Here is a 13,842-nt window from a genome sequence, read left to right as displayed (position 1 = left end):
TGGAGAGAAGGACTCAGTGAGCCACTTAATGTTTACAGAAAATCTGGACCAACACTGTGGGAGAATGCATGCTGGAACACATTTGAGGGAACTTGGTATCACTGCCTTTTTCCTGTGGGTCAGGGTACATGGCTGAGACAGATGGCCAAAAAATAAGATGAGTCTGCTGAGAACTTTTGGAGGGTCTGAGATAGCTTTCCATGCTCACCCACCCCACATGGGTGCTGCGGATACTCACTGCCTTCTTTTCTGGACTCCTGCCTCCCTTGATGCTCTTAGACAACTAAATTCTCCTTCCAGCCCCACTATTTCTGGCCTATATATTTTTTTCTTACTTTCATTCTTTTATTTTGTCTCTCCTTCTTAAATCTCCTTTCCTTCCTTTTATTTTGTTGCTTATTGATTTATTTACTTATTTATTTATTTATGACAGATTCTGCCTTAGGTTTATTTGTACGAATAACCCAGGACAGCAGCCCCATACAGACAGCAGCCCAGGGGTCACATCAGTCCTTCTGTCCTCATGTTGGCAGACAGACATGTCTGTTCTGGGGCCTTTCATGGGGATCTGGGCACCTTTGGGAGCCTGAGCCAGAGCTGGAGCTGCAGCTGCTGCCTGGGGCTTGGTTTAAGTCTTGGCCTTGGACTTTGGCTGGCAGAGTCTGAGACCCTTGGCAATGCAGGCACCAGTACATTTCCCAAGCTTGGGGTAAGTGATGGAGGCAAGCTGATTAAGCTTGTGGCTGCCACCTTTTGGAATCTTGAGTTTGACCTCCTTGGGCTTTATGAGGGCCTTGATAGCTTCAGCATGTGCACTAATGTCCTTGGCATTGCTGGTCTGCACTTTCTTCAGGCCCTTTTTGTTGTGCTTCTTGGCAAAGGGTGTGTTCTTAGGAACTTGAGGTCTAGCCCCTCAAGAGATGTATATCTTCGTGATCAGGGTTTCTGTGCCATTTTCAGAATTGTTTGTGTGTGGTAAAGTTCTTGGACTTGGCCATATCTACACTGAAGTCCATGGCTCTTGAAGCACCTGGGACCAGAAGAGAAAGAGCTCATTTTGCTTTTCTAATGTCTACTCTCTCCTCATTTTTTCTCCATTACCTCTTTTCTTTTTTTTTTTTTTTAGTTGAAACTCAAGGGATACTGAGAATTTTCTTTCCACTTTAAACCAACTCTACAGATTAAAAATATTATATATTTTCATTTTTTATCATGTGTGTACATGTATGTGTGCTCATGCACATGTGTGTGAAGTCAGGTTTCAGAGAGAGTAGATTCAAACAATTCTTGAAGGATGGATGAGCAAGAAGAGGCAGGAGGGCCTCTTTTGGATCTCTGATCTAGGGTGTATGGGAAATTCTAGGGACAGAAATAAGGATGTGACAGATGTAGGTTCATGTGTTTGGAGAAGAGGGCATTTATTCCACTTACATTATTGCCTTGATCACTCTGTGTTGTAATTTATGAGTTTATGTGGCTGACTTGGACCACACTGGACTGAGCAGGCACACAACACACATAAATAAAATTTAATTTGAATTGATTTGATACTAAGATAGAGATTGGGACTTAGGAGGAAAGAAGAACTCTGGGAAGGTGCTCTGATGGAATTAGGCTTGGAAAATATATAGAACTGAGACCAGCTCAAAGCCTGGGTACATACAGGTTTGAACTAAATTAATGGAATAGCATGGAGCTGTGTAGATAGTAAAAGTTGCCTATTGATTGTGCCACAAGTTTGCTTTGGATTATAGAAAAATTGTTATTCCACTTCAAATGGCCACCTGACCTTGTTGTATTGAAGTGGGCAAGATATGAAGTGCATGGAAAGGGTTCTCAGCTCATGGTGTCTCTCTGAAGGAGCATGTTCTCAGATTTCTTTACAATTGGAAGCAGAAGGCTACCCCAGCACCTGAGGCCTTCTGTTGAAGGACTTGCTGGAATTCTTTGACAAGTCCTCGGTGAAATTTACTTCCCTTCTCTTCAATAAACAAAGGTCCAAGTAAAGTCAAAATGGTTCTTCTTCAGAACCTTTGGACAATATAATTAATTAACTTCTTTGCCAATCTTTTTCCATCTTTTTCATTTTTTTTTTCTTTTTTTTTTTTACTTCAGCCAATAGTCAGCTCAGGACCTTGGAGCAGAAATAATTAGAAGTATTCTAGAACCAAGAAGGGTGAAGGAGGAAGGTTGTGCAAGGATAGGAAAGTCAACAGGAGGAAGCTGAGACCGAGTGCCTTGAAGGGCCACAGCCAAGGCCAGGGAAAGGACGCCAGGAGTGAGAAACATGACAAGTCTGGGGCTGGGCAAGGTCCCAGTAACCAGCCAAGCCACCAGGGATGTTTGGAGAGCAAATGTGGCTCAGCTGTGGACCAGTGATGCCTAATCATATGCAAGCAAGCCTAATTTTACCGGGTGTGACTGGAGATAAAGGTCATTTCATGTGAGTGGAGTGATAAACTAACGAAGAAAATATTTTAACTAGTTGAAAAAAAATACTTAAAAAAATAAATTCTGAAGCATGGACTGACCAGAAAATCAATACTTGCCTGTAGACTAAAATATCAACCTTCTAACCAACAAAGCTTCTGTTGACAGGGCAAAGGCTGCTGCCATAACCCTGGATGGGAGGCAGTAGCAGATTTTAAATGTGGAAAAGTTTGGTTAACACAGAAGAAAGAGCCAGCAAGACTGAAATCAACTAGTCCTAGACCACAAACACTAGAAAAAAAGTTATATCATTTGTCACCATTTCACTACTAGCCTTGTTAAAAAGCATTCATTGAACACACTGAACCCCCAGGTGGTGGCTGAAATCCTCAACTAACAGTCCATTTTATTGTGGTGGTGTCCCACCTAGAGGGCAGCTGGAAGCAGTTTGTCAGTGAAAATTCAAGAAAGAGAAACTGAGTTACTCAACGCTCACATTAAACACAAGATCAAATTGAGATACTTGAGATTTTTAATTTCTTTTGGTGGGGGTGGGGGATAAGGATGCAATGAAGAGAGGGAAGGAGAAAAGTGTCTAAAAAAGCAAATAATCCTTGGTTACAATCATGCAGAAGGATGATTTTGTCATTTTCCTCATTGTTCTGTACTAATTTATGCTTCTCACAGCAGGTGAGCTTGAACCTATGAGTTGTATATTGCCAATCCACCCACATACGGACAAAAAGTTCTTTTTGACGTGTCTGAGAAGTGTCCTTAAATTTTCCCTCTGTAAATATGTGATTTCTATCTTTCTACCTCACTTGAATATATGTCACTGGAATAAATTTTATTATTTATTGATTTGAATATCAAGTGGGTTGAAATGATATTCTGAAAACCCTTTGTTCAATAAAATGTTATACTTGTCTCAACTCACACTTGCTAACTCAGTATCAAGGATCAAAGATGAGCAGATACATTTGGAGATTCTATGACATACCTTTCTGAAGTTCCTAAAATTAGTATCTAAATGTATACAGGCATACCTTCTTAGGCTTCCCTTTAAAAGTTAAAAAAATTTAAACTCACTGAAAGCTCAGGTGATGATTAGCATTTTTTTTTTTTTAGCAATTAAGTATTTTTAAATTAAGGTATGTACTTTTTAAAGACATAATGCTATTGTACACTTAATAGACTTACACTATAGTATAAACATAACTTTTATATGCACTGGGAAACCAAAAGATTCATGTGACTCACTTTATTGAAGTGGTCTGGAACTGAACCATCAATACCTCTGAGTTCTGCCTGTATGAAATAGGAGTACAAGAGTGGGAAATAACATTAATTTAGGGCCTAATTAGTGTCAGGTATTGTTTAGAAATTATATTACTTAATCCTTATAACAGCCAATGAGTTATTTACCATTTCCCTCATTTTACAAAGAAAGGAATGGAGTCTCTCATTAAAAATGGAGTAACTAAAAAAAAAAAATCACACTCATGTGGAATCTAATTAACTAACTGAACTAACGAGGAAAATGGGGACAGACTCATAGATGGAGAGCACAATGACAGCTGTGATGGGAGAGGTGAAGGGATGGGGGGATTGAGCAGAAGGGAAAAAGACTCATGGTCATGGACAACAGTGTGATGATTGCTGTTGGGAGAAGAGTCGTCGTCGGCGGCGGCAGCCGTCCGTCTCGAGAGACGATGGTGTAGCTTCTTAAGAGTCTATCTGCACCGCCGAGAATGGCTGTGCAGTCCGACTCGGGAGTGACACGGTATCTGTCTCCTCCCGTGTTGAATCGACATCTTGCGATGACGCTGGAGTGTCCTCTCCAGTGAAGCTGAAGCTACAGAGCCTGGGCAGGGTGATATGGAGGGTCTGCTGTTGCCCATGCAGCAGACCCCCCCTCTCTTCGCAGCTGAAGGATCCAAGGGAAAGACGGAGTCAATACAGCTTGGCTTCAGGTGCGCCGCAGGAGTTGCTGGTGTTGACTACAACGTCAAACCGCCTTAGGGACTCCGGCTCTGGATTTTCTGTCGGGGTTTACTCCCTTAGCCTTTCCCCTGAAGAGGTATGCCGCAAGGCAGCGGAGGTTTTTTGGAGTCAGAGTTTTCCTTCTCTGATGTGCCCTGACTGGAAGATCGAACCAGCGACACTTAGCTCGCAGGCCGACGCTCAATCCACTGAGCCAAAACCAGCCAGGGGCTGGGAGAAGAGTATAAGGGGACTAAATAATAATAGAAAAAATGTACAATAAAGATTAAATTAAAAAAAAAATAGACCTATGGAAACGCTTAAAAAAAAAAAAAAAAAAGAGAAAGATACAGCTCTGGGTGTAGACAACTGGTGGAGCTGAGACAGAGGAACCTAGCTCTGGCTTTGCTACTTACTGGCTGTGTGACCTTGGGCAAATTACTTAACCTCTCTGAGTGTTAGTTTGCTCAACTCTACAAATGGGAATACTTACTTTACAACTTTTTCATGAAGATTACATTAAGTGGTAGTGGTAAAATTACCACTTTATTATTTCATGAAGATTAAATGATAAATGCAATGAGGATTACATTAAATTGTATAGGAGAAAGTGTGGCCAATAGCAGACCTCAGTCTTAATCTTTTTTCCTTCACAATCACTATCCTGAGTACACAGTTCCAAAGTGCATCCCCAAATATGCAGTGTTACAAAGGGACTAGCTATTTATTGACTGTATAATTATGTTGCTACTCTATATAATTTCAATAAAGCATACAAAAATTTTAAAAAATCACTCTAGAAAAAATAAACAAATGAGACTACATTAAACTAAAAATTTTTTGCACCGCAAAAGAAACCATCAACAAAATGAAAAGACAACCCACAGAATGGAAGAACATATTTGCCAATATATCTGATAAGGGGTTAATATCCAAAATTTATAAAGATCTTGCAAAACTCAACACCAAAAAACAAACAACTCAATTTAAAAATGGGCAAAGGACCTGAATAGACACTTCTCTAAAAAGGACATACACCTGGCCAATAGACATATGAAAAGAAGCTGAACGTCACTAATCATCAGAGAAATGCAAATTAAAACCATAATGAGATACCATCTCACCCCTGTCAGAATGACTATCATCAATAAATCAATAAACAACAAGTGCTGGTGAAGATGTAGTGAAAGGCGACCCCTTTTGTACAGTTGGTGGGAATACAGATTGGTGCAACCACTGTGGAAAGCAGTGTGGTGATACCTCAAAAAATTAAAAAGGATCTGCCTTTTGATCCAGTGATCCCACTTCTGGGAATATATCCAAAGGAACCCAAAACACTAATTCAAAAGAACATAAGCACACCTATGTTTATTGCAGCATTATTTACAGTCCCCAAGATATGGAAGCAGCCCAAGTGTTGATCAATAAGTGAGTGGATAAAACAACTATGGGACATTTACACAATGGAATACTAGTTGGCCATAAAAAAGAAGAAAATTGTATCCTTTGCGACAGTATGAGTGGACCTGGAGAAGATTATGCTAAGTGAAATAAGTCAGTCAGAGAAAGACAAATGCCATATGATTTCACTCATATGTAGAATCTAATGAATAAACTGAATTGACAAGCAAAATAACAGACAGCTAACAGGGTGTGGGGAGGTTAGGAGGTGAAGGGACTGAGCACAAAGGAAAAGGACTCATAGACATAGACAACAGTGTGGTGATTGCTGGGGGTAGAAGGTTATAAGGGGACTAAAGGGTAATGGGAAAAATACTATAAAAAGATTAAAGCCCTGACTAGTGTGGTTCAGTGGATTGAGCTCCAGCCTACAAATTGAAGGGTCACCAGTTTGACTCCCAGTCAGGGCACATGCCTGGGTTTCAGACCAGGTCTTCAGTTGGAAGCTTGCAAAAGGCAACTGATCAATGTTTCTCTCATACATTGATGTTTCTCTCTCTATCATTCTCACTCCCTTCCTATGTCTCTAAAAATAAATAAATAAAAATCTTAACAAAAATTTAAAAAATCACTCTGAAGATGATAAGCACCATGAAAACTTGTGGCCTTTTCATGAGATGTTAGCTATCATGATCCTGTGATTGTGTGAGGAATTTTGCTTATTAAAATTTTTTTACTCCTCACCAGAAGTTAGGCTTATAGATCTTAGAGAGAGGAAAGGAGAGATAGAGATAGAAATAGATAGATCGAGAGATAGTGTGTGTGTGAGAGAGAGAAACATCAATGCTAGAGAGAAACATCAATTGGCTACCTCCCATTCTCTCCACAACCAGGGATCATACTGACAACATAGGTATGTGCCCTGACCAGGAATTGAAACTGAGACCTTTGATTTCATCAACAGGCTTCCTTTCTCTCTTTTCCAGTTGGATTCAGCCAACAGAGGCACCAATATGAGTATGGAGACTGGGAGGAGTAGGAATTCTGGGTTCTCTCCTTGCTGGGTTGTGGTGAATTCTAGTGGAGCAGCCCTTACTGAGCAGTTGCCTCTCTAGGTCCTGATAATCTTCCCCTCCCTCATGTCTTCAAGTGTTGGTGTCTGCCTGCTGCTAGCCCAGGGTACTGGACGACACCTTCTTGGTTTCCCTAGCTCTGTCCACACCCCTGTAAATAGGCAGTGAAACTCACCTCAAATTACCCAGTTTGGCTGTGCCATCTGTTTCTTGCTTTGTACATAGTGCTTTATACATATCAGGGTATTCCATAAAAGCCTTTTAAATGTAATTAAACAGAGTGGTCTGACCATTCTAATATCTCAATTTAAAGATTACTTATACTAGATTATAACCAATTGTTCCCACTAGTTTCAGTGTGAGGGGAGTTCCTAGGACTCAGAACTTTTATTTTAAAACTTAGGACAATTTTGCTCACTGTAGCATGTACATTTTAAAAATTTTGCATTGGTTTTTGAAGAACATTATCTTATCTTTCAAAAGATTTCTATGATCATGTTTAGGCTAAAGTTGTTTTACAATATTAAACAAGAGAGTATTTCCCATATGAGAAAATCTGTCTGAAATGCTTTCCTTAAGGCAAATTGTTGTAATGTGAACAGAGCACACATTATTGTGTTTTGTCTGTTCAGATCTACTCTCCAGGGGTAGTCACCCATGGAACTAGTAAGGCATCAAAAAAGTGGTGTATGTGCTTATTAGGAAGTTTTGAATAAATAGCGTGGCAAGGTGCATTGCAGTGACAAATGGGGCTGCTTGAATATGGTTCCTGATTTAAGAAAACACTTCTTGGCATTTCTCTGTCCGTCCAATGTGCTGTTATCCTGAGAACATGGGAACATGTTTATATATTATAAAGAGCATGTTTTATTTTTTTTGTGTTACTATTTCCATTTATTGGTCTAGTTTAATTCTTAATAGATAGATCAGTTGGAAAAGAAAAGCAGTAACTTCAAACAAAGGTAGCATTTTGAGATGAATGCTTCATTTACATGTTGGAATACAGTTTGATTATTTTATTTTTTCATTAGAGATATGTTTATTAAATTAAAATATTAACAGCTATCATACTGCTTTAATAAATAGGCTTCTTGGGAGGAGGAAAATTTAATTGGGTTAAAAATCAACCATAGTCTCAATGTTTTTTTTTTTTTAATATACTTTATATTCTTATTGTTTTTCTATTACAGTTGTCCCAATTTACCCCATTTCTCTCCCCTTTTTCACCCACCTTCCCCCCATCCCACAGTCAATCCCCACCCTGTTGTTCATGTCCATGGGTCATTTATTCTAGTTACTTGAATAGACCCTTCCCCTTTTTTTCCCCTCTTCTCCCACCCTCTGGTCATTGTCAGTCTGTTTCTTGTTTACATGCCTCTGGTTCTATTTTGCTCATTTGTTAGTTTTGTTCATTATGTTCCTGTACTAGGTGAGATCATATGACGTTTGTCTTTTGCTGCCTGGCTTATTTCACTAAGTACTACAGTACTCTCCAGTACCATCCACATTGTCGCAAAAGGTAGGAGTTCCTTCTTTCTTTCTGCTGCATAGTATTCCATTGTGTAAATGTACCACAGCTTTTTGATCCACTCATCCACTGATGGGCACTTAGGCTGTTTCCAGCACTTGTCTAAATTTTTTTCAATTCAACACAATATTTTCTGGTAGGAGAGCTTTTAACTATTCACAGCAAGAAGCTAGAATTTCAAGTATGTACTGTATTCCTTTACCCCTGTCATTGAATTTCAATTTTCTTTATCTATTTCTGCTCCCAAAATCATTGTTCCCTTCCAAGAGTTGAACAAATTATTGAAAACAAATTGGCAATATTGGCTGTGGTTAAATTATAACTTAATAACTTACCTTAGGTAGCTCAGCAAAGCTCTCTTTGGTATTATCTCTACACTGAAATGGCTGTTGTTAATGTTTTTAAATTATAAACTACTAGGAATGTATGGAAGATATTGATCTAAATGTATTAAATTTAGTTCACTATAAAAAAACATTTATTGTATGCCTAATATGTGTAAGAGAATAATAGAAAACCCAAATTTCACAATGGAAAGGTACTAATTCAAACGAACCATTGGAAAGAAAAAAAATCAGTAGTCACTCATTTCAGTTAGGTTTTAAGAAATTACATTACATATATTTGTAGGTATTTCTAGACTAAATTTTCAGGATGATTTTCTATAATTAAGTTGTAATTCCAGTTTTGTCCAGGGAGGAGGTTAGCGTAGCTTCCACCTACTCTGCCTCCATCTAGGATCTCTGGAGACTAAAATTTCAAGACTAGATTCTCCTTTTGTAACTTTGTGAATTTTTTTAGAATTTGACTCAATTTTTATAAGCAACAATTTTTTTTCTTCGAAGAAATATGAGGTTGTAAAATAAGATTTGAGTCCTGCAGTAAAACTCCCCTTGACTACTGTGGCTTGCTCGCAGATGTATTTTGCAAGGTTAGGATGTGATGTTTGTGACAATGCAGTCAAGTTTAAGTTTAATGGACTTAATAATTGTTGGGTCATAATCCTGTGTTACTATTACCATTGAGATGCACTGCAGGAAGGAATATGGAAGCCAAAGGACTGTGATTCTGTCAAACACAGAGGGGAAGGTTTGGTCCAAATCTTAGTTTTCTTCAGTGGCAGAGAAAAATTTTCTTTCTCTGTGATGGCAATAGGAGGTATATTGGGGAAAGTGAAAAGAGATCTTCAAAATTAAAATTCTGGTGACTATTTCAATGAAAGATTGTGGTAATAAAAAGGTCAAGGAAATTTCACATTGCAGATGGACAAATGATCTGATTTTATTCAAAATGTCTCAACATCAATAATAATATTTTTTTTTTTTTTGAGGAATGTCATTCAAGGGTCACCCCGTAATAGTTCTGTCTTTGCTTTCTTCATTATAGCTTCACTCATTTAGCTTTAGAAGTCATTTTAATGTTCATAAAAATGGGCCATTAAGAGCCATGAAAAGGAATATCTTATTAATTAAAGTGATTAGCCAATCAATAGTCAGCTCAGGCCTTGCAAGAATGAGTGTCAAGACAGGTGTATGGATGGGGAGGGAGTATCACATGACAGGTGAGAAGGCAGGTAAGATGAGACCAAAGTTTAAACTGCTTGATGTTAAATTTTGTCTAAAGACAATGTTCTTTAAAGTAATAATGCAGTTAAACACATCTTTTGATTCTGTAATTCTACTTCTACAAATTTATATTAAGGGACAAAAATCCCAGATACAGGCACAGGGAAGAACATACAAGAACATTGATCACAGAATTAGCGGAAAGCAGTATAAAAGTAGAAAGAATTCTTGCCGGGAGCTCAGGTAGTTCGAATGTCATCCAGATATTCCAAGGTTGCTGGTTCAATCCTCAATTAGAGTACATACAGGGATCAACCAGTGAATACATGGGTGGGTGGAACAGCAGATCAATTTTTCTCTCTCTCACTCTAAAATCAATCAATAACAAAAATTTTAAATAAAGAAAACTGGAAATAACCTGTCATTTCTCAGTAAGGAGTTGGAATATTTTTCCAGGAATCCAAAATGATGATGTAGATGTGCATGTCAAAGAGGCTGTGATATAATATTTGTAGTTAAAGAGAAAATAATACCAAAAGTTATATCTAACATCATCCAATTTTTGTTTTTACAAAAATACAAGTAAAAAATCAATATGCATATATTAATTTGCATTAAATTGCATTAAGTAGAAAAGTTTGGTTCTATAAACTATGTCATCTCTACAGTAGGAATATGGATGACTTTTTAAAACAATTAAAAAAAAGATTTTATTTATTTATTTTTAGAGAGAGGGGAAGGGAAGGAGAAAGAGAGGGAGAGAAACATCCATGTGTGAGAGATACATCAATTGGTTGCCTTTTACACACGCCCGACTGGGGACCTGGCCTACAACTCAGGCATGTGCCTGACTGGAAGTTGAACTGGCGATGTTTTAATTTGCAGGCCAGCACTCAGCCCACTGAGCCACACCAGCCAGGATGGAATATGGATGACTTAAAAAAAATTTTTTTAATACTTTTAGATAAAAACTGTATGTGCAGGTGTTGCCTTAAACATAAAAAAGACAACAAAATAAACAGACCTTTTATTTTAAAAACTGAAATGCAACTTTGCCTAAGCAGAAATCTTTGACCGTTGATCCTGGATGTCTCAGCTGCAGCAGGAATTGTCTTTGCTGGGAAATTAAAAGCCCCATCTGCATGTGGGCTGCGGAAAGTGTAGCAATGAAAGTATCTCAGTAGCAAAACAGGAGTAAGGAAACTGAGAACAAACTTTTTGAAAATGACTTCGGACTCTGTACTTCCCACCCACCCCCCTCTTCCTGATTTTTGTCCCAAGTTCCCACTGCCTGCTCATACTTGTACTTGAATGCCTCACTAATTTCAAACTCATTATTCCCAAAATTGACTCCACCTTCCACCAAGTTTTTCCTCATGGGATGCAATCTCTCCTTCATTTCTCTTCCATAGCTCTTGTGGCACTTTTCTCCTGCTACCTGTATCCCTGCAGGGTATTAATCTGAGCACCTGTCTTATTTCCCCTGCAGCATAAAAGCTCCCTGAGGCAGTGACTTTGTCTTACTCAAGGCTATCCACCCCAAAGTACCTAACTCTGTGCTTCTGATAGGAGACACTCAAAAAAACGTATACAATAAATACATGTAAGAATGGACAGATGACTTCTGCAGGTATAGCTTTCATGACTTGCTTGTTATTTCTTAGCAATGTAGAAAACCACTTTCCCATTCTATTTTTCCCTATCAGGAATCCAGGCATGCCTTAGTGAAGATAAGGCAGAAGGAATTTGTTCTGTCTTCTCTGATATTCGTAAACATAGGGTGTAGGATGTGCCATCATTTGACTTGGAGGAAGTGGAAAATAAGACCCAGCCAACTATTTCTTAGGTAATTAGAAGTCATTAAAGAAAGCAGTAAGGAACATGAGAGTAATCATTGCAACAGGATGAAAGGTACAAAAGTACTAATTTAGAGAAGTCAGGTGGGGGAAGTAGTAAAGAGAATGGAAGGAGAGGAGAGCTTGAAAGACAGAAGGTGTCAGAACAGCTACAGTATGAGGACTGTGGTGAATGCTGATGGTGAATAATCTCTAAGTTCATACCAGTAAAATAATTATTTTTAAATAAAAAGCATCCTTCTAAGAATTCTACCCTACTGCATCAGAACCAATTCAGGTGCTGGAAGGTCTTACCATTGTTCCCTCTCAGATATAACTTCTGGGTAGTACTCTCTGTGTTGCCAGTTCTTATTCCTACTTTTTCCCATGAAATGGCATGAAATTCCACTGGGTCTCTGCATTCTCTCATTACCACCTGCAATTATAATCCCAACAAGAGAAATTTAATAAAGTAAATGAAAAAATGAAGACTCATAGCATTTAACTAATTGCAAAGGTCCAGGCTGAATCTGAGAGTGAGCCAGCAGTAAGTATTATTAAGCACTACATCAAGAGTAGCAACATTTTGAAATGATAAAGAATAAAAAACAATTTTTAAAGTTGTCAAACCTGCTCTTATTTACAACAATAGATGTCAATATCTTGCTATTCTGCAATGTATAATAAAATATGACAATATATTAAAGAGTAAGTAAGCCACAGAGCCCAGTATTCATTGTGAGAGTTGGAAGGCTGCCATTACAGTCATGAAAATATGTTTGCATCACATCTTAAGGACCGATTCAGTTTCTCTCTTTGCCTTTTCTAAAATGCTGGAAGACGTAAAGATGACAAGGAGATGGTCCTTGTCCTTGAGTGACCTATAGTTTAGTAGGGAAACAAACAGATAACTAGTGTCTTAGACTAAAGTTCTGAAAATGAGGAAAATGTAACAAGATGTTCAGGCTGAGACCAGGAAATGATTCATTCTGAGTTAAGCAGAGCAGGGAGTGGATAAGCATGCCTGTGGCAGAGGGTTTATAGAAACACATAGTCGGGGATGGTTCTGGAAACTCTATACCTTTTGGAATTTGTTTTGGATAAATAAAAAAAAAAGACTAATATTATTTCCCTTGGTTTTAAGACATTTCTCTTGAAAACTTAACTCATGTTATATATAGCTAAGCAGAACCCTAACTCAGGTGGTGCATCAAGATCACTGTTGTTGACACAGGGAACTGAGGGAACTGGGAGAACTGAGGTCAGAGCACTTATGGAATCCTGTGGTGGTCAGCATGGCCCTGCACCTCCGATTGCCATGAGGTTTGCTGGGAAATGTGATATGACCCTAAAGGGCTGATAACAAGCCCCACCCCCAACTTGTCATGTTTCCTCACTGGGTTCCTATGAACTGCCCATGATATTTTGTGTTATAATTTAATTTGAGATCAAATGGGCTTTTCTTGGAAGCTGCCTTTCTGCTTTAGGTCAGGGGAAGTCCAGGGTAGTTGAAAGCTGAACAAGCTGGCGGAGCATGGCCCCTCTGTTCAAAGCTGACCAGGAGCAATACTGTGAAGAGGCCCAGGTTGGCCTTTCTCCTTCTGAACCATAACGACTATAATTTATATTTATTGAGAGCGTATTAATCACCAGGCCTCACACTGAGCATTGGACATGTATTCTCTAATCTTCATAGCACCAGTCCTTTAAGCCAGATTCCTTACTTCTATGTAACATAAGAGGAATCACAGTTCATAGAAGTGAATTTTCCTGAAGTGGTACAGTAAGTGTTGAAATTCAGACTTGAACCCAGATACTCTGATGTTCTCACTCTCATATCCCATTTTCTCTGTCAAAACCTGACTTCAGAAAAGGCATTAGAGACATATTAATGCCTAGTATAAATATTCACAGAGTGGCAGTACTGTGTGGTTTTAAGGATATGAATCACCTAGTAAATCTGACATGAGGTTGTATACTGGCTCCATACTTTCCCTAACTCTCCAGCCTTCAGGGTCTGCATCTGT

The sequence above is a fragment of the Furipterus horrens genome, unplaced genomic scaffold (genome assembly GCF_987537825.1).
Source record: "Furipterus horrens unplaced genomic scaffold, mFurHor1.1.pri manual_scaffold_3, whole genome shotgun sequence".
In the NCBI taxonomy this organism is placed as follows: domain Eukaryota; kingdom Metazoa; phylum Chordata; class Mammalia; order Chiroptera; family Furipteridae; genus Furipterus; species Furipterus horrens.
Note: the sequence above shows the minus strand (reverse complement) of the source record.